Consider the following 19,463-nt stretch of genomic DNA (forward strand, 5'->3'; position numbering starts at 1 on the left):
CTGCAATGTGTTGAATAATTAAGATTTTGAAATTATAGTTGTAAAAGCAATGAACTAATTCTAGCCCCTTTTTTAAAATGTTAAAATTTTGTCAGTGCCTGTTCACATAGTTTTATTTCTGTTTGACAATTTCTGTTGTTCTGATATAGTTGCATTTTGCTTTATTTTTTCTGATAGACTTTTTAAATAATTCAAGCTCTAAAATTATTCTAGTGAGCAACCTCAGCGGTTCATTGTCTGAACGCATAGTTTTATCTTAAAAGTGTGTAGTTTGAATTTTATTCTGTAAAAACAGTTTGGATTTATAAATGATTCATTTGTAGTAGAGAATATAGGATGTCAGTAAAAGTCCTAGCGTTTGGCATTAGAAGATTTGTGGCCCCAATTATCATGTTCTTGCCTGTGGCCTTGGGCAAGTCACATTACCTCTCTGAAGTAACCATTGTCTAAGTTGAAGAATTGGAAAAATATTTCCATATTTACTGCTAGGTTAATTTGAGAATTGTGTTTTTATCTGTGTAGATGTGTCTCCAAAGATGCTACTGTGTAAGGATGAATTTTAATAAATAAAAATAAATAAGCTCAGAAAAAGCTTAGAAATAACTTTGAAGTGGTCAGTTATATCACAAATTTAGTAACATAAAGGCGCTTACTACAGGAGTAAATGAAACAAAAAATGTGGTTTCCAACTTGAAACCCAAGTTCAAATTACTGACCTCCGCCCTGTCTCTGAGTATGTCTGACTGCTTAATCTTTCCATAACTGCTGACTATGTGGCTCCTCTCACTCTGTTCTATCCTCTTGTTTATTTCCATGTTCCCTCTCTCTGTGTTTCTCCTGACTGTCTTTGGTCTCTCTCTGTGTTTTTCTTATCCCAGGCACCCTCAGGAAGACCCCAAGCCTCTAACAGTACCTGGTATCATCTCCAGCATGTTTGTAGATGTGGAGGATTCACTGGCTTTTTGAGACATACCAGAGGCGAATTGTTCCACTGTAGTAAGTCAATCAGCATTTATTAAGTGACTACTGTTTACAGAGCACAGTTGATGGTGCTTTGGGCAAAGAAGAATGAGTTAGGGCATAGCTCTGAGGACATAATCTTGTAAACACTTCTCAGTGGCTCTTGCAAGCTAGATACATGCAAATAAAAACAACAATGAAGTAAAAAGCTGACAAATAATTATATAAGTGAGTTGTGTTGTTAGAAAACCAGGTGGTATCAATCAGGTTTCCTGCATGAGTTTAAAATTAGGTTTTGAAATATTATTGTAAAAAAGATTGAGGAAAAAGAGGGTAGAAGTGAGTAATTTCTGTGGGACTTGGCAAGCCTGTTTCCTTGCCTGTTGAGTGAGTCCCAAGGGTAGTGAAAGGAGTTTCAGCCTACTGACAGCTAACTTTCCTTAAACTTCCAGTCGTAGAGAAGTCAGGGTATGAAAAGAAGTACGGCTAAATTGGGACTTTCCATAAACATATGTGGTATCTGTTACCAGCTTTAGAATTTAGAGAGTTTAATGGTAAATTGTGATTATGAAGTAATAATGAGGTACTATGACATAAAGTTAATACAAACTATTAGAATATGGTCTAGGGATGCATTATAAATGCTAAATTGTATAAAAATAGTAAACTACAGTGTAACAAGACAGTTTCGTGTTTGTGTTGGAAATTTATTTGTGCTGTTGTATTTTAGATAGTCCTACGTGCAGACACCCTGGCTTTCACAGTTTACGGTTTGAATCTCGCCTCTGCTCGCTGTTTAATGTTGGGCAATCTATGAAACAGAAATCTCAGTTTCCTTCTATGTTAACTAAGGGTAAAATATTTACCTGAGAGTTGTTGTGTGAGTTAAAAGAGGTAATTTTTTAAAGTCCTGAATATGTGCTAGGTACTTGCAGCTTCTTAAAAAGTACCTTTTAAGATAGTTTGTTAAATATAGTATTAATTTTCTGAGCGCTTTTTAAAAATAGGACTAACTCCATAGTATTTAGAAAGTGCTATACATGCAAGGGTTATTTATTACATGTGAATAAGATACAAATAACATTACCTTGAATAACTGAGTACTTACCACTGACTTAGGAAACAGAGCTATGCCTGGCCCAGATTCCGTCAACTCTCTTTAACCACCACCACAGTGCTGAGTGTTGAGTTTCTTACTTCCTTATTTTTCTGTATAGTTTTTTTCATAATTTATATATCCCCTATATTGTTCTGCTTCTTTTTGAAATTTATATTAAATAATATATGTTTTCTTTTGCAATACCTATCTTGCCACTCAACATGTTTGAGAGAATCACCCTTCTTATACTTGTAATTCATTTATGATCACAGTTGTATTTTGTTGTATGAAAGTTCCACATTTTTATTACTTATCTAGTGTTTATTCCATAATAACAATTCCATTATTTATCCACTTTCTTTTGATGGCTACTTAGATTGTTTCCAGTTTATGTTATGAGAGAAAAAATTGCAAATGAAAAAGTCTTGAGAGTCCTGTTTTTGCTTCTTAACACACATATTTCTCTAGGATATATGTTCATAGCTATAAATGCAGAATCAACCCACCCTGAAACTCTATAGGATGGTGGCAAATGGATTTCTACAGAACTTATTACATTTTATCCTCCCTGTAGCTGAGTTTAAGTGTTTTCATTGTATATTTCCTATATTGCTGTTGTTTAGTCACTGAGTCCTGTCTGACTTCGCAACCCATGGACTGTAGCCTATCAGGCTCCTCTGTCCATGGAATTTCCCAGGCAAGAGTACTGGAGTGGATTGCCGTTTCCTTCTACAGGGTATTGTCCCAGCCCAAAGATCCATCTCACGGCCCAAAGATCGATCTCACTTCTCCTGCATTGCAGGCAGATTCTTTACCACTGAGCCACCAGGGAAGTCCATATCTCCTATATAGTTCTTTAAAATCACTAAATTTTTGTTTAAAGAATTTTGTAACTTGTCCAGAACACCATTTTAACAGTAATCCTGATGACTTTTAAAAAAATTAGTTTTATCCTCTGCATCAGCTGCTTTTATTTCTCTTAGTTTTCCAATTGTCACTTACACCTTTTCTCAAACCCAGTTAAGTCCTGACATCCTGAAATAGCTGGATGTGTTTACCAGCTAAGTTCTTTCTCCCAGGAAAGCTATGTCAAAATAATGTAATGTTCTTTTATATTAGATGAAAATTACCAGTTATTTCTGACCAAAATTTTTAAAAATAGCTTCAGCAGGGAAATGTACACATCTTTTACTGATTATTTTTTCCTTAATTTGAGTTGAGATAGAAAAAGAATGACCCATGGAGGACTGTTCACAACCTGTGATTTGTTCTGTGTTGCAAAAGTCCCAAAAGCTTGAGTAAGTGACAACTTGCATTTGCTAATCTTTCCCTCTTTCTCTCCTTTACCTACTTCTGTAGTTCTCAGCCATTGGATCTTTTGGTATCTGATTATACTTGCACAGTCCATTCCAATTTTCATATCATAGTTCCTCCTAGTTTTGTGCTTGGTGGTCCATGATTTTAGTTTGACTGACTTCACTGTTTTGCCTATTGTCAAGCTTGGTACTGTGATCTGCTACATTTATTTCCCAAGGTTTTCCAGGGGACATTCCCAGGTTCCAGTCTAGTGCCTAGTTCTTGTTATTCAACAGATGTTTATTGAATGAAGAAAGGAAAAATGTAAATGGAGTAAGGACTGAAATGCCTTTTCTCTGCTCAGCAGTAATAATTACCCTAAAAGCAATGGGCAAAAATCATGCATACTGTTAACAGATCTGCATATGGATAGCTTTGTAAACCATAGGTAGTCATTTCTTCTTGAGCTTCACTCTGTTTTTCTGTTTTTGCAAAATGAGAGTGGTAGAACAGTGATCTGTAAGAATCCTTTTGACTCTAAACTTTTTGTATTCTGTCTCCAACTGAAATGAAATACATTGATAGTTTCTCTTGGGATTTCTGGATACCACTACCAAAGCCTGAATCCACCTACCTTACCAGGCATTAGACTCACCTGTGTATAGCAACCTGCCAGTTACTGTCTCTGGTAACCATAGCAAGTGGGGCATACATCAAACTTCCCTTCTTGTTTGGTTTGATTTGTCCCAGAGAAAGATTACATTTATCTTTCTGTGAGAAAGTGTAATGAATGCCTTTGGCTTCCCACTTTCTTTTACCAGACAGCCCAGGTGTTCAGTGCAAAGTTTTGAGTCCTGGCCTCTTGCTTCTCCTCCTCTTCCCCTAGCCCCATAGCTGTGACTGAGCAGAGTGTCCTCTCGTATCTTCTGTTACTTGATATTACAATTTAACCTCACGTGTTTTCTCATAACGCCAGCTGCCATCTTTGAGTCAGTGTTGGTTTTAACTGTCGGATCCTTCCTTGATGTCGATGGACCTGTATTCACCTGATGTTGGCGGCTAGTTGCCTGTTCCTTTCTCCCGTGATTTCTTTGCTAGGAACTTCTCAACCAAAGTTAATGGGAGTGAGACCTGGAGTCCCTCCCTCGTTGCCTTTGGTCCATCTTCCCATAGTTGTTGAAGGGACTCTCACTCTAAGATGCATTTGTGCTCAGACCCCTTTTAAGGAATTATCTGACTCTTCAGATTTTCACATGATTGCTGTTTCCTGCATCTGTTAGTTGTCCAGAGTTCCGTTTTGTGAGTACCACTGAACTGTGTGGATCAGAGGCAGAGAGCAGACTACATGGGGCAACGGGCACAAACTGTCTTAACTTTCTGTGAATTGTAAATGCTGCCCAGTCACTCCAGAGGATCTTGGCCAGAGAGCTATTTGACTATTAATCAAGGTTAAGGAGACTTTAATCTTGTAAAAAATCTAATTTTGTCATGATTTTACAGATCTGCTTTGTGAAAAATCTCATGTGAATCAGGCAGATTTTAGGATAAAAAGAGAGTTAGGCAAGAGAAAAGTTTTCTAACTAAAAAAATGAAGAGGGAAAAGATTTTTAAATGAGGATTTATTTTTAATAACTAACTTAATTCTAAATCGAATAAATAAATAGTCTTTTTTTTTTATGTTAAAAACTCATTGAAAGACATTGATCGAAGTTGCTAACTTTCAGTCTTACCTCCAGCCTCAACACATATACAACACTTTAGATTTCCCAGGTAGCACTAGTGGTAAAGAACCTGTCTGCCAATGCAGAAGACCTAAAAGACATGGATTCAATCCCTAGGTTGGGAAGATCCCCTGGAGGAGGAAATGGCAACCCACTCCAGTATTCTTGCCTGGAGAATCCCGTGGACAGAGGAGCCTGGGGGGCTACAGCCCATAGGGTCGCAAAGAGTTGGGCATGACTTTGCATGGGCATACATCCCTGCCATGAGGAACCAGAAACCATGCTACCTGTGATAAGTCACCCCTCCTAACTGCTTACTTAACAAAACTCTACAAAAACATATTATGCCAAATGCTGTATTCTGGAAGGAAGGGTGACTACCATCCTATCTCTGGAAGAACAGATTATTTTTGTTCCTCAGAAATAGAAGGAGAGAAACATCCTTTTGTGCTTTTATAAGAGGAAAATGAGAGAAAATATCTGACATGAAAACTTCACTGATAGGAGAATGCTTACTCTAACCACTCTTATATTGTCTCAGATTAATGTAAAAGGCTTGACCTAATAAGTATTCACATTAATATTTTAACTTAGTGGTAAGTTTCTTTTGTAATACTAATTCACTTAGGATATCTTATTAATATAGACGGGCTTGAAAGTGCTTCTGAAAACCTACAGCACTCATTTAGTATTTTAATGTCTTTTGAGAAAGAACTATACATTCTATAATGATTACATTGCAGCAAATATTAAAAATATATACTGTTGTGTTAATAAGTTGGAAAGGTGGATCATATTTAAATACTGTAGAAAATTTATAAATGTATATAAACAAATGATACAGAATTTTCCTTGGGTGGAAACTAGGAAATGTATTTAGTACAGATTTCAGACTGAATGGTCTTGGAAGAAGAATTTTTAAATGCTTAATTAAATAAATTTTAAACTGTATTTTTACTCATTTTATATCTATCATACAGCAAATTTAGTAATACATATCAAAGTAAGCTCAACTTAGAGCTTTATGTAATTACTCATATAATTATACAAAATACAGATTTATCTATATTACTAAAAAGCATCTTATTAAAATAGTTTTAAATTCAATGACTACATTTAAATTTAGGTGTTGCTGGAATAGCAATATTTTGTGTGGGAGTTTATATCCAGGTAAAAAAACAGTGAAATGTTCAATGGGTCTGTAATTTGGGGGGACAAAATGAGAAATGAATCTGTTTTCCTGAAGTTAATTTCCATTCATTATCTTAGTTGCAGAATCCACATTTCTAGAACACTGGGTGTTACTAAATTCGAAAAATAAATCACTGAGTCTTTTTTTGTTTAACCAATAGAACATAAAGTAGAGCAGCAGCACCTTAATATTGATAATTGTTTTGAGGGCTCGGGACTCCCAGGAAGCTCCCCTAGGCATCATCATATTGTTAAAGATCACTAAGTATAATATTCTTCTGTCTTGGTGCCAAACTGTTTCTCCCACAAAAATCTTTCTTAGATTCTGTACATCGCTATTGTGATTCCCCAGTGGGCCCACTCCAGTATTCTTGCCTGGAGAATCCCAGGGATGGAGGAGCCTGGTGGGCTGCCATCTATGGGGTTGCACAGACGTGACTTAGCAGCTTAGCAGTGGATACCTTACTCCCTTTCCCTGTGCTAGCCAAGCACCGTGTCTCATTTGAATGATGGCATCATTGCCCTTAGGTTATAAGGTTTATTGTGTGTGTGTGATTTTTTGTTTTTTGGAGTATATTAGCTTTAAAGTGTTGTTTATAGTTTCTGCTGTACAGCAAAATGTAAGGTCTGTTTTGAGCTTAGAGGAATCTTGGCTGCTGTTTTCATCCATTTATAGTTATTTGCTGTTACTTAACTTAGCCCATACCCTGGGTGGTGTTTTGTTTCTTAACTTGTGTCTGACTCTTTTGCAGTCCTATGGACTGTAGCCTGCCAGGCTCCTCTGTCCATGGGATTCACCAGTTAGTAATACTAGAGTGAATTGCCATTTCCGTCTCCAGAAGATCTTCCCAACCCAGGGATCGAACCTGCATCTCCTGAATTGCAGGCAGATTCTTTACCATTGAGCCACCAGGGAAGCCCTACACTGGGTAGATGGCAGTATTACTTTCTGTGAGTTTCAAGCTGCCCTGTAAACACAGGATTTGTATATTCATCAGTTAATATCTTTCAACTGTGTAGAACCACTCTGGACCTTGGGAAATGGGTGCTCTGGAACACGTGAGTCAGAGAACATCTAGATCTCAGTGCCAGCTCAAGAGTGAGCCAGTGTGATTTTCACTGAATGGAATCATCCAGTCAGCTGTTCTGTCGGGATTAAAGCTCATCAACACAGCTTTTCTTCAGCTCTTACTGGAATTTATTCAAGGATTGTTTCTTTTTCCTTCAAACTTTAAAAAACATACCAGAGATTTTTCTTTTTTTGGTCATCTGTTTAAAATTATTTGCATTTAAATAATTTCCAAGACAGTTTTCATTGAGAGGTTCTGGCTCTTTTACTCTTTGTACTTATTATAGTAAGGATGAGTGAAATTGTGATGGGACTGTGTTCTCCTGTTTATTCCTTTGCATTTTTCTGGTGACTTAACAGTTAGGGAGAGGATGAACCTGAGGAAGTTTAACTTACAGGATTTAAGCCTATCATTTTCAGCGAGGGACTTTCTGTGTAAGACTCACCATCGGTGGTTAACAGGCTGATGATGGTGTCGTGGATGTCTGTAGTGAAGGTAAAAACAATAAGAGGCTGAGTGGCAGATTTAAATAATCATTCAAGACAGTAACAGAAGGTCACAAGGAAATTGGCTCATGTTGTAGGGAATTAAGAAATTTGGAGGAAGAGAATGTTATTTTCACCTGCATAGAGAGGAAGAGAAAAGGAGCAGTTTAAAATAAGGGATCCCTGAGCAAATGAAAGAAGGAAAGGAAGTACTCAAATGCAGGAAGCTGGGGCTTGAGTGTATCTTCTGGGATATTGGATATAGAGAAAGTCAGTGGAAGTTTAGGGCCAGGTTTTATGTGTTTTGTGGGAAGAATTAGGGAGCATTAGGAATGAGGCAGGGAGGGCACACAAAAGGTGTGGAATGCCTGTCTGAGGAATTCAATTCTGAAATGAGACTGAAAAGTGCCACTGAGGAGTTTGAATTCACAGAATGAAAGGCTTCAAGTTCCACTCTGAATAAATCACTGATAGAGATGAGTTTGGAAATGGAGATATCATTTAGAAGTTACTGTAAGCATCTCTTGGGGTGAGGTGGTGCCAAAGAACTTGTAGAAAAAATACATTCATTCATGCTTTTTTTTTTTTAAAGGAAATATATAAGTCAACATATGTGAGACATTCTAGAAGGGATTTTACATATCATCTGTTTCCATTCTTACCATCCTATGAAGAAAATACCAGCCTACTTTTATAGATGAGTGAACAGAGAAGACCTTGAATTTGATAACTAATAGTGGTAAAGTTTCATAGCCTATGAAATTGGCTTGGCGTATCTGAATGCCAAGTCCAGCCTTTCCTACTTTGCTCTGACTCATGAAGCATGAAATTGAGAACAGATGAACTTTTTATTCCTGATTTGATTTGTCATAGACTCTTTTCTTAGGAATTATTAAATGGATCCAAATTAGGATGATATTCGTGCATATTCTTATTAATCATATGTATGTCAGTACACCTGAGTTTGAGTTTGATAAAGATGTTATATGTTGGATTTAGCTATTTCTCAATCACAGCATTTGGGAAAATGGCTCCTTTCTGATAATTTAGAGGATAATAATAATTGACAGAATTTGGGTCAATGATATTTTATATTACTTTAGAATAAATATGAAGAGATATTTCCTATCAAGTAGTAATTTTGGTATATAGCAAATGAAATGAGTGTTCCAGTTTCCTAGAATACAATTATAGCATAAACCGGAACAGTTGTTTAGGAAAGAATGTTTTGGTTAATTTTTCTTACTGATTGAAAGTAGCTAGAAAAGTTTGTAAATCAGTCTAGAAATGTTAGTATACAACTGAATTTCTTAGCAATAATTAGTGAAACTTTTTTTTTTTTTTAAGGAAAATGATCTTGGAGTCATCACTCTAATGATTAACACTTATTTTACTGTTTAAAAAACACACAGTATATAGAAGAGGTGGGAAATTTGAAGAAGATACAGACATCCAATGAATTGCCCACAAATGGTACCCCACTCCAGTACTGTTGCCTGGAAAATCCCATAGACGGAGGAGCCTGGTGGGCTGCAGTCCATGGGGTCGCTAGGAGTCGGACACAACTGAGCGACTTCACTTTCACTTTTCACTTTCATGCATTGGAGAAGGAAATGGCAACCCACTCCAGTGTTCTTGCCTGGAGAATCCCAGGGACAGAGGAGCCTGGTAGGAGGCCGTCTATGGGGTTGCACAGAGTCAGACACGACTGAAGCAATTTAGCAGCAGCAGCAGTAGCAGCAACACTAACAAACTCTTCACCTCCTGCCTAAAATGTTCTGGAAAGTTGTTGTGGGTTTTTTTTGTTTTTGTTTTTTGAAGTCATTTAAACAAAGTAGCTTGTTTTTATAATTTGTGATTTTTTCTAAAACAAGTTCCTCCTGACACCCCCTCTCCCCCCAACACACACACACATGGTTAATGGAGGAATTTTGGTTAGTTGCTTCCTGGTTAAATGAGATTTACATATGTATTTACATATGTATAAATGAGATTTTTCTGTTTCATCCTCCAACTGTGCCAAGTGGAGGCCTTTCTTTTTAATCTTAATTTTTATTTCTCTTTGTATAACCTGCATTTCCTTCAGCAAAAACATTTTCAATTTCACAAACAAGAAGCAGCTGTCTGAAATATGTTCATTGACTCAGCTGACTGTCTGCAGTTGCCCAACAAAAGTTATTTGATTTGAGTAGTGTAAGGAAATAAAAATAAGCTTTCAGATTAGGTTTTGGCTGCTGTATAAGAACTTCTGTCTGTAACTTGAAGTCTTGAGTTCATATATAGTGCAATCTTATGTTGAAATTTAGACAGATTTGAGCCTAAACACCAATGTGGCTGTTAATAACTAATCTTAAGTGATAATTTGCTTCCTGTTTTTCTCCTGAATCCTCAAAGGAAAACACTGAATCATCACCTCAAGATTGACGTGACAAGGGATGTATCTCAATACTCTTCACAAGATGGAAAAAAAAAAATTGTAATTTTATGTGTGTGCTATTTGGTAAGAAGTGATGAATGCTTTAGTTCACTAAAGAAAATCAGTCCAGAGAATGAAATGGACAAAGCCAGAAGCATGTTGAGAATGATGTCCCAAAAGACTTTTAGGAACTGTAAAGTTGAGTACAGTGATATAAAACTATTCACACATTTTATTAGATCCATGTAGGACTGCAAACTGATTGTCTCCTTGAGAGACTGTTGCTGTAAATATTTAGGAAGAAAGAAAGTGTTGATAAGTCTCTGGCATGACTAAATATATTCACCGTGGACAAGTATATTAAAAGAGTAAATTGTATCTCAGTTAGAAATCCAGGTTACTTTTAGTATTCTGTTTTGTTGTTTTTGTTGTTGTTGTTTTTGAGACTGTTTTCATGAAAATCATATACCTTCAGAAGTTTTCACATGTGACTCTTTATCCCTGATGGGTACTGAAAAATTAATAATGGTTGAGAAAAGTCCTAAACACCAAATTATGACCGTTGACAAAACTCATAATTAAAACTTGGCAAATTGGAAATACAGCCTCCTGCCTGATTACTTTTAGATGAAATTAATTTTATGTCTGGAATGTTGAATTGAGAAGTAGAGCAGATATTTTAGAGTCACTTACGTGAAACCTTAAGGATCTCTTCACCTTAGCTCCCCAAGTGTAGAATAAGTGCACTAAGTATTTTATGTTTTCTTACATAATTCTTCGCTCAGGTTCTTTGAGAAAGATTGTTCTTATTCTGGGGCTACAATTTGAAAAGTAAGTATTGGGAAGATTTGACCTATTCAGTTCAGTTCAGTTCAGTCACTCAGTCGTGTCCGACTCTTTGTGACCCCATGAATTGCAGCACGCCAGGCCTCCCTGTCCATCACCAACTCCCAGACTTCACCCAAACCCATGTCCATCGAGTCGGTGATATCAGCCTGCCATCTCATCCTCTGTCATCCCCTTCTCTTCCTGCCGCCAATCCCTCCCAGCATCAGAGCCTTCCAGTGAGTCAACTCTTCACATGAGGTGGCCAAAGTATTAAGTTTCAGCTTTAGCATCAGTCCTTCCAATGAACACCCAGGACTGATCTCCTTCAGAATGGACTGGTTGGATCTCCTTGCAAGGTACTCTCAAGAGTCTTCTCCAACATCACAGTTCAAAAGCATCAATTCTTTGGCGCTCAGCCTTCTTCACAGTCCAACTTTCACATCCATACATGATTACTGGGAAAACCATATCCTTGACTAGACGGACCTTTGTTGGCAAAGTAATGTCTCTGCTTTTGAATATGCTATCTAGGTTGGTCATAACTTTCCTTCCAAGGAGTAAGCGTCTTTTAATTTCATGGATGCAATCACCATCTGCAGTGATTTTGGAGCCCCCAAAAATAAAGTCTGACACTGTTTCCACTGTTTTCCCATCTATTTCCCATGAAGTGATGGGACCAGATGCCATGATCTTTGTTTTCTGAATGTTGAGCTTTAAGCCAACTTTTTCACTCTCCACTTTCACTTTCATCAAGAGGCTTTTTAGTTCCTCTTCACTTTCTGCCATAAGGGTGGTGTCATCTGCATATCTGAGGTTATTGATATTTCTCCCGGCAACCTTGATTCCAGCTTGTGTTTCTTCCAGTCCAGCGTTTCTCATGATGTACTCTGCATAGAAGTTAAATAAGCCGGGTGACAGTATACAGCCTTGACGTACTCCTTTTCCTATTTGGAACCAGTCTGTTGTTCCATGTCCAGTTCTAACTGTTGCTTCCTGACCTGCATATAGGTTTCTCAAGAGGCAGGTCAGGTGGTCTGATATTCCTATCTCTTTCAGAATTTTCCACAGTTTATTGTGATCCACACAGTCAAAGGCTTTGGCATAGTCAGTAAAGCAGAAATAGATGTTTTTCTGGAACTCTCTTGCTTTTTCCATGATCCAGCGGATGTTGGCAATTTGATCTCTGGTTCCTCTGCCTTTTCTAAAACCAGCTTGAACATCTGGAAGTTCACGGTTCACGTATTGCTGAAGCCTGGCTTGGAGAATTTTGAGCATTACTTTACCAGTGTATGAGATGAGTGCAATTTTGCGGTAGTTTGAGCATTCTTCAGCATTGCCTTTCTCTGGAATTGGAATGAAAACTGACCTTTTCCAGTCCTGTGGCCACTGCTGAGTTTTCCAAATTTGCTGGCATATTGAGTGTAGCACTTTCACAGCATCATCTTTCAGGATTTGAAAGAGCTCAACTGGAATTCCATCACCTTCACTAGCTTTGTTCATAGTGATGCTTTCTAAGGCCCACTTGACTTCACATTCCAGGAAGTCTGGCTCTAGTTGAGTGATTACACCATCGTGATTATCTGGGTTCTGAAGATCTTTTTTGTACAGTTCTTCTGTGTATTCTTGCCACCTCTTCTTAGTATCTTCTGCTTCTTTTAGGTCCATACCATTTCTGTCCTTTATCGAGCCCATCTTTGCATGAAATGTTCCCTTGGTATCTCTAAGTTTCTTGAAGAGATCTCTAGTCTTTCCCATTCTGTTGTTTTCCTCTATTTCTTTGCATTGTTCTCTGAGGAAGGCTTTCTTATCTCTCCTTGCTATTCTTTGGAACTCTGCTTTCAGATGCTTATATCTTTCCTTTTCTCCTTTGCTTTTCGCTTCTCTTCTTTTCACAGCTATTTGTAAGGCCTCCCCAGACAGCCATTTTGACCTATTAGTTAGTAGACAAGTGCTAGCTACTTTATAGAGACATGTGATGCAAAATGATATTTTAAGTTAAAGAAGATCTAGGATTACATGACTGAAGTTTTCAAGCTTTGTTGAATGTGGCATTTTGTAGAAAGAACCTAGGTTGAAAATGTTTTGTAGTTCAGGTAGAAACTTTATGGAACGCTTGCTGTGTTTTTGTATTTGTGATATGCTGTACTGTTACTAGTTTCTTGAGATACAGGATACACCCTCAGTGTAAGGTGTAAATTATTTAGAAGTTGAAGTAGGAGCCAGTATAAAAAAGTACCTGCAACAGATGAAGAATATAGACTATTGTTTTCTTTTTTTTAAACTTGTTTCTGTAGTCTATTGGAATATGATATGTTGAGTTGATTAAACCTTTCTAGGATAGTATAATGATCTTATAATGAATTTTCTCATAGGTCTGAATTCCTTCTTAGTTCTTACATATTGATTTGTCTTTTTCACCAAGGTGCTTGGCAAAGCAATGGATTTTCAGTATATTTGTTTTGAATGTTGAGTGACTACTGGTCTTTTTGATGAAGCAAATTTAATGACATGAATTTTAATGAAACTTTTACACTTTGAAAGTGTCAGTGATTTGCTTTCTTGTTTTAAAAAATATTAAATGAATAAACTTTAGTTATTATTAAATGTTAACTTTTAGACTTTCTCAATCTAGAATGAAAAATTAACCCCAGGAATGACTTTGTTACACCTTGTGCAAGTTCCTGAGCAGATTTCTTCATTTGGACCTGAATTTCCTATGCTTTCAATGAGACGTTTAAACTGGATCTTTAAAGTTTGTTCTAACTCTGTAAATCTGTGATTTTGAATGAGAATAAAGTGGAAGTTCAAAATAAATATGAGTATTACTAAATCAAGTTATTGAGGTTAATAAGAGGAGGACTTCCACATTTATGATGTTTTAGCAGAATTTTGATGAGGAAGAAAAGAGAATAAGTTGGTAGAGAAAACATTCTTTCTAGAAGTGATGCAAGGAGTTGCATAGTAACACAGCTTTGTGTGGGATGCAGTGACAGTGAGATTTGTTTGATTCCAACAAATAAGTAAGCTGGATAATTTTTATGTTCTGTGTCAAAAAGTTCAATTTCTGATAAAATGGTCATTTAAAATCTGTTTATACTAAACTTTTATTCTATATTTCTTTTAAATCCCTGGGGTATTAGCTTCGTTAACCACCCACACCACACCCCACCCCTCCAAAGCATAAGAGGTGTATTATTCATTTACTCTTTGACTGGGTAATATAATCTCCACACAAAGCTACAAGCATAGCCAAAAGTTTAAAAATTGTCAGGCTGTTGGAGAATAAAAATAATGCCATTTTAGACCAAAATGTGTCTTCACAATAAAATTTTCCTTTTTACAAATTGCTCTTGATAAGAGAATAAATTAATAGTAAGACCTAAAAAAAAAAATTCAAAATTTTTTCTTAGAAATACTGAAATGTTAGTCTGCTATGAACTGTTTCAAAAATTAGTGTTACATATTATATGCAGAATTATTTTCAAAATCAAGAAGCCTATGTGATAAAATACATTTCCTGATACCCAAATATGTACCTTTTTTTAATCTGATAGTTTCTTTTCATCTAAAAGAGTAACAGAACAGTGTCTGTGAAGGAGCACCTGTCTTCAGTGACAGTTCTCAAGTATTTCATTTATGCTAGAGGCAGAAATAAACTGCTTTTTACAGAGGGGTGTGACCACAAAAGTAAATTCTTCTCCTTTTTGAAAAATAAAATGCATTCAAGCTTACCTGTGATGTATTTTGAACAAAACCATTAATAATACTTATGAAGATACATTTTTCAAGGGAAAAAAGCCTGTAAGTAAATCATATGTAATTGCCTTAAAAGTTGGAAACAAGTGTTACAGGAGCCCGAAAATGAGGCATTCAGATGTAAATATCTTTGCGAATTCTCAGACTGTGTAAGTGGCCTTAAAAATAGTTCCTGTTGATTCTATTTGATTGTTTTAATAAGTACCAGTAATGCCTTTGATCCAGAAAAGGTGCATGTGAATGTTTTTCTAAACAGTTACATTGTGTAATTCCCGAGTCATGGTCTCATTACCCTTTTAATTTTTCACAAATTAGTCCACATTTACAATGTTAACATAAAAAGATCTCCTTTGTAATGATTTGAAAGTTATATCATTTTGAAAGTTTCAGACTGGAACCGGTTGCACCAGTAATGACTTTGGGACACTTGACATTTAGCTGGATGACTGATCCCAGTGTATAGCTGCCAAGTAAAGGGAAGACCTTGAGGCCTGCACTGTGTAGAATTGCTTTGACTCACTCCGGTCCCCTGGCAGCCGTGGCAGCCTGGCGGCAGCAACACCAAATCTATGCACTTGCACATTTGAAAGCTGCTTTTCTTAGGCTCCCACAGCAGTTTGTATAGAGGAGGAGCCAAAGTAAGATGTCCACAGAGACTTTCTCAAAAGCAATTCACTTGTAAACTACAAAGAACCTCTTTTAAAAAGATCTGGTCCTATCACTACACTCCACAGACTTTTGTTGAACGCCTTTGCTGAAGATGCAATGTGAAAGACAGGCCGGATAGGTTTTGTTGTGTTGAAGTCTATTGTAGAATGTTTTCAAGAAATAGAGCCTTAGAAAAATTTTAGAGCTAGACAGGCCTCTTCGGAACCAGATGGAGACGATGGAGATTCAGAGGTTAGGTGACTTAGCCGAGGCATGCTCCAGCTTAGACTCAGTATTTGTGTCCACGATTTCAGACTTTAACTTACTGTGTGTTTACTGCGTCAGAAATATGGCCCTATGCATAGTAAGGTAAATAGCAAAGTAGTAAAAAAAAAAAAAAAAAAAAAGGACATTCTTAACCGTAGATTAAAAGTCAGAAGCATCAATTGCTCCAAATATGACAGAAAGACCGCAGATAAAAGTTTCATTCAGATTCTGGAAATTGCAACTGATTCAGAGCTGAAAGATTGTGTGGTGTGTATATGCTTACTCTTTGAGATATGAGAGGTAAAAATAACAGTTTTGAGAGGAATTGGAACTTTATTCTTAAGTAAGTTAGTCCCTGTACTTCTGTTTATCCCGGGAACTCCCGGATCTCACTTCGGAGCACCTGTTGAAGAGATGGTGTCTCCCTAGCTATCAAATGCTTAAGGACCATGCTGGTAGGAGCAAGAAACAGCTCCCCTACCTTCTCAATAAACAGTAATGGCTCCCACTTCAGTAACTGCTGGGTCTGTTCCCTCTTCTCTTGATCCCCTTCTCGAAATTGCTGATGTAAATCTCTCCATAGAAACTGCATTGCACCGACCCCACTGTATTTTCTTTGATGATACTGAAGAAACTCACAGTTTCAACACTCCTCTTTGCCCTACATGCACATCTCAGCAGCAGTTACCGTGTGGACCTTTTAGACTGAAAATGAAACTGTAGTACTTAAGAATTTAATGGAAACACTCCATTTCTGTTTGAAGAAAAATAAAAAGGCAGTGCAATATAGTGGAAGAAGCAGTGAAGAAGTGTTAGTCGCTCAGTCGTGTCCAACTCTTTATGACCTCATGGACTGTAGCCCGCCAGGCTCCTCTGTCCATGGAATTTCCTAGGCAAGAATACAGGAGTAACTTGCCGTTTCTTCTCCAGGGGATCTTCTCCACCCTGGGATCAAACCAGGGTCTCCTGCATTGTAGGCAGATGCTTTACCGTCTGAGCGTTATAGTGGAAAGGGTTCTAATTTTCTGATTAAGAGGGCTGGATCCTCACTCTACCATTAATTCATTTAGTGAACTTGAGCTAGCCTTTGACCTTTGTGGATCTTGGTTTTCCTCATCTGTAGATTGGAGGATGCAGTGATCTCTCAGGTTTGATTATGAATTTGAAGTCCCTATCATTGTATAAAATAAAGCATCTAATTTTTAGAAGAGTAACTCCTTAGACAGAAATTATCCTGTAAATTATCCCATAAATATGATACCCAGGAACAATAGTAAAACATGCAAAATTTTCCTGAAGATGTTAGTTATAACTGGTTGTGAATAACTCTTTTTTGAGTCAGAGCTTTCCATTTCATCAGTGAGTATAATGGTCTCCAAATAAATTGATCATTTCTGTTTTACAGTATGGGAATCTGAAAATATTTAGACAATTAGAAGCTTTTAAAAATATTTATAGACTGCTTCCGAAGGCAAAATATTGAGTCTATAGGAAAATTTAGATAGATTATTTTCATGGATATTTTAAATAAGTGGATTTCATCTGTGTAAGTCTAGCCCTAAACTTTCATCTGAATTATCACATACTAAAACTGTAAACACTTAGATACCTCAGCCTTTTACTTTACTTCTATTGTGTATCTGTTTCACTTTAATTCTTTTCATTAATTTCATTTTAATTGGTGATAACTTGTGTTGCTGCCATCGCTGATGGCAAACAAGGGTCTCTGCAGCTTGTACAAATGCTTTGCTGGAAACGCTGCTGATTTCTAAATACCAGATATAGCTTATTTAGACCAAGTGAATTTGTTTTCATATAGTGTAGAGCAGAAGTTATAGTAATACTAGTAATGCTAATATTTTATTTTTATCAACTGAAATATTAGTAATGCTAATATCTTATTATTATCAACTGAAATGAATGATAAAATAATATTAAATTGGATCTCCTTTCTAGCTTTATGTATGGTATCCTTAATAGATTCTGGAACACTTAGAAGATAATTGGACTTTTTTTTCTCTGGGCAATGGCAGAGGTTCATCTTAAGATATATAATCCATATTATCAGTCAAGAGTTGTGTTTTTTAAAAAATGATACGTTATAAACCAGCTCAGTTCAGTAACTGGTGAGGAAGGACTGTAAGGGATAGCAATTTCCTCATACAGTGTAGCTATTTTTGTTGAGATGTAACATTATATTAGTTTCAGGTGTACAACATAATGATTCAGTATATGTGTGTGTATATATGTATAGTAAAATGCTTACTGCAGTAGTCTAGTTAACATTCATTGCCACACATAGTATTCTTGTGATGAGAACTTTTAAGACTTACTCTCTTAGAAACTTTTAAATATGTAATTTAGTATTATTAACTATAGTTACCAGGCTGTACATTATATCCCCAGGACTTACTTATTTTATAACTGGAAGTTTGTACCTTCCTACCACCCAAGTAGCTTTTCTGAAGATTACTTCACAGCATGTAAGTGTAAGCAGAGACTCTTGATAAAAGCATCCACTAGATGGCACTTTCTGTTTGTGTTAAGAATCAGCCCTGCAGCTCTCTTGACTAGAGGGTATAATTGAAACAGAAAATATCTTTCTCTGAAGGCTGGATATGAATATCTGGACTCAGAAGAACTTTAAAGTAATTCTAAAGTGAAAAGCTTTATCAGTGATTTTGTCTTGTTGCCAACTCATTGTAAGTAAAGTTTCTGCATCATCCCTGACATGTTTTCAAACACATGACTTTGGTATCCTGTACTAGTAAAAGGGGGAAGACTGCTTTCCTAACCATATTAAGTTCTTAATTTTATTAAAAAAAAATAGAAAAAAGTGGTCCTCTGTTAGAATAGCCATCAGTTAGAAAATATTGTATGTTTTTTGCCAGATGTAGGACATTGTGCTTAAAACAGATTCAAATTATATATCTGGTGTGGTTCCAAAGTTCTTTTTAAGATAAGGTTTTAAGAAGCACTGGACTGATCCTGTGGAAAATATATAATATTTGAGTTTAGTTTTCAAATAGTTAATTATAAATATACTAATAATCCTATTCTGCATTTTGCATACAAATTTATGAATGATCTGATTAATCTCTGTTTAGCCACAGGATACCCCATCTTTTCTTACTTTTGGTTTTTGAATTATTTTTACGTGGCAAAAACTTAACAAAGGAAGAAAAACTCAGTCCTGTTATATAGAGATAATATTGTGAACAATTTAGTGTTTATTTTTCCAGGATTCTTTTTTTTTTTTTGGTCTATACATATATAACCATATATATTAAGTCATATTTTTATAAAATAAATTACAATCTTCTTATCTTATGAACCTGTTCCTTCTTTTTTCATTTAACAGTTTATCTCTTAGCTCATGTCAATAAAAGAATTTTCATATTACTCCTTTTAAACTAATTTCCCACTGCTTATATTTTTGTTTTCCCCTGGATTTTTCTACCCGTGGAATTTTGAAATGCAGAGGGATTCCTTTACTGAAAATATTTACTAATAAGAGCATGAGATTAAAGCAGCATGAGTCAGCCTAGCACAGCATCTACTGATAAGTTCTCAGTATTGAATAAATTGGTTCAGTCTGTTCAGTTGCTCAGTCGTGCGACTCTTTGCAACCCCATGGACTGCAGCACACCAGGCTTCCCTGTCCATCACCAACTCCTGGAGCTTATTCAAACTCATGTCCATCGAGTCAGTGATGCCATCCAAGCA

At 36.4% G+C, this 19,463-nt stretch overlaps 1 protein-coding gene across 16 annotated transcripts in view; it reads left to right on the forward strand.

The window, feature by feature from the left end:
• Positions 1–19,463, forward strand: part of BBX (BBX high mobility group box domain containing) — a 297,809-nt gene that overhangs the window by 149,087 nt on the left and 129,259 nt on the right. For 2 of the 16 annotated variants that reach the window (XM_061384983.1, XM_061385652.1), the window contains one exon: positions 879–996. The exons of the other annotated variants lie outside the window; for them this stretch is intronic. The gene's annotated coding sequence lies outside the window, so the exon portion shown is untranslated. The remainder of the gene's footprint in view (positions 1–878; positions 997–19,463) is intronic. 16 annotated transcript variants of the gene reach the window in all.

Source organism: Bos javanicus, chromosome 1, assembly GCF_032452875.1.
Source record: "Bos javanicus breed banteng chromosome 1, ARS-OSU_banteng_1.0, whole genome shotgun sequence".
In the NCBI taxonomy this organism is placed as follows: Eukaryota; Metazoa; Chordata; class Mammalia; order Artiodactyla; family Bovidae; genus Bos; species Bos javanicus.